This window comes from Gavialis gangeticus, unplaced genomic scaffold (assembly GCF_001723915.1).
Source record: "Gavialis gangeticus isolate Ggan-Ray unplaced genomic scaffold, GavGan_comp1, whole genome shotgun sequence".
Taxonomy (NCBI): Eukaryota; Metazoa; Chordata; order Crocodylia; family Gavialidae; genus Gavialis; species Gavialis gangeticus.
Window position 1 is genome coordinate 11279534 of NW_017729013.1, and position 2000 is coordinate 11281533.

The 2000-nt window shown below is 39.5% G+C and overlaps 1 long non-coding RNA gene across 1 annotated transcript in view; it reads right to left on the reverse strand.

Annotated features, from left to right (window-relative positions):
* LOC109293529 overlaps positions 1 to 774 on the reverse strand; it is a 3279-nt gene extending 2505 nt beyond the window's left edge. Inside the window, exon 1 of the long non-coding RNA XR_002096333.1 lies at positions 610 to 774. This is a non-coding gene — a long non-coding RNA (uncharacterized LOC109293529). The remainder of the gene's footprint in view (positions 1 to 609) is intronic.
* Positions 775 to 2000: the final 1226 nt, after the last annotated feature.

Below are 2000 nucleotides of genomic sequence, written 5' to 3' on the forward strand. Positions count from 1 at the left end.
GCTGACTTTCTGCCTTTTGGGCGGGGGGCTGGGCTCGATGATCTTCTGAGGTCCCTTCCAGCCTTAATGTCTATGACATCTATGAACCCAGGTAGCAGCAGGGAACAGGTAATTAGCACTCATATCTCCAGCTCTGTCACCTGCTTTTAATTCTCATGCTTGCTGGAGTTGCTGAGATAAAGTAATGTCACATCAGGCAGCAAGACTCAGCCTGTAGGAAATCTTAGCACAGCGCACCTATAATAAACATGAGAGCCGTGGGCAGGTGCATGATGTGATGTTACTGACATGGAAATTCAAACCCAGTCCTAAATCTTCCATTCTACTGTGTTTCTTATCTCATTACTAAAACTAACTGTTCCTGTCCTTGTGGAGTTCTCATGCCAGTTGTGATCTCATTGTAAACTCAATGCCTATGCTTATCTAGTGGAACCCATTTCTGAACCATTAGAATATACCTACTCTGAGACATAGGGAAATCGCATATTTTTTTCCTGCTGGAGGCCTAACTCTGCTTCTGAACTCAACTACAATCTAATAGAAGTTTAACACCGGTTCTTATCCTCTTGGAATCTGAGTCCTCATCCAGATATGATGAAGAGGATTCACGTAGTTCGAAGACCAAAGCAATGAATGGAACTTGCTAGCATAGAAGAAACCAGGCAAGCTTCTCAAGTTGTGTTATTCAGCGTTGACTTCAATGGAGCTGCAGCAGTGTACACAAAGACAAGTTCTAGTGTGAGAAGTGCCAAATTCTTCTTTCAGAAATTATGGAAGCTCAGGTTTCAGGGTCATCAACTTTATCTGTATGATGAGGAATAGAAAGGAAATGAAAGAGTACTGAGTTTGCAAAGGTGTCTAGATCATTAGTAATGGTGCTTCCCTGCCTGCTAAATTCAACTTCTATGAAGTTACCAAAAAAGATGAAATAGATCTGAGGGTGATAGAAGGCAAAAATTAGAGGTGAGCTGGCAATGTAATAGAGCAGCAAATAATGCCTGATGTAGAGGTTGTATGCACAGAGGCCTCTTCTCATAGAGCAGAGAGGCAATATATCCTTTCTGTGTGCGTGACTGCCATAATGCTGAATTCAGTTCTGCTCACTTCATTACTAGAAGGTGATTGACAAGTTGAGGAAGTTCAAGGAAGACTGATGAAAATTATTAGTGGGGTCAAATGGTCTAGCCAATGAGAAACGATTAAAAAAAAAATCTAATTATGTGCAACTTGGTTCAGTGACATCTAAGAGGTCAATAAGAGTCTATAAATATTTAAAACAGCATAAACACCACAATGGAGAAGAATGATGATGTACAAGGACCAAAAAGAAAGATTAGAAAAAGGAGAAATCTAGGGTGAATGTCAGGAAATCACAACAATGAAATCTGCTGTATTAGGCAACAGAACAGTCTCCCAAGGGAAACAGAGAAATCCCAGTGCTTGGGAAATTGAAATCTAGACTGGCCAAAGTACTTCACAATGTCCTGTAGAGATCTTTCCTGTATCAGTCATGGAATGAACAAGATAGTGTTCTTTTCCATCAAAAAGTTGAATTATATGTTTCTCTCATTATTTAGTTTCAATATGTCAGTAATTTAATCTGCCTCACAAGGGAGGCTCTCCATACCAAGTACACACTTGGCTTAAAACAATGCATCTCCATGGATATATGTTAGTTGAGAATCTGGTCCTCTCTTCCAATTTCTCTTCTGTATCAAATCCCTAAATTGATCAATCACAAAAGGTTCCCTGAATTATAAAGGCATAGTATGCCAAGAATAGCTTCAAGTTCTAATATGACAAGTTCTAATGAGTACTAAACGCAAGAAATATAATAAAAGCACTTACGAGTTCTTGGTTCTGGAGTGCCATTAGGATGTAAGAAAAGGGTTCACCAAAACATTTTCAGAGTGGACTTGCATTAGGATAGGGAGACTGTCCAATAGGGTTCCCTATACTCATTTGAAGTCCCATAGACAAACTTTCTGAATTTCATCCTT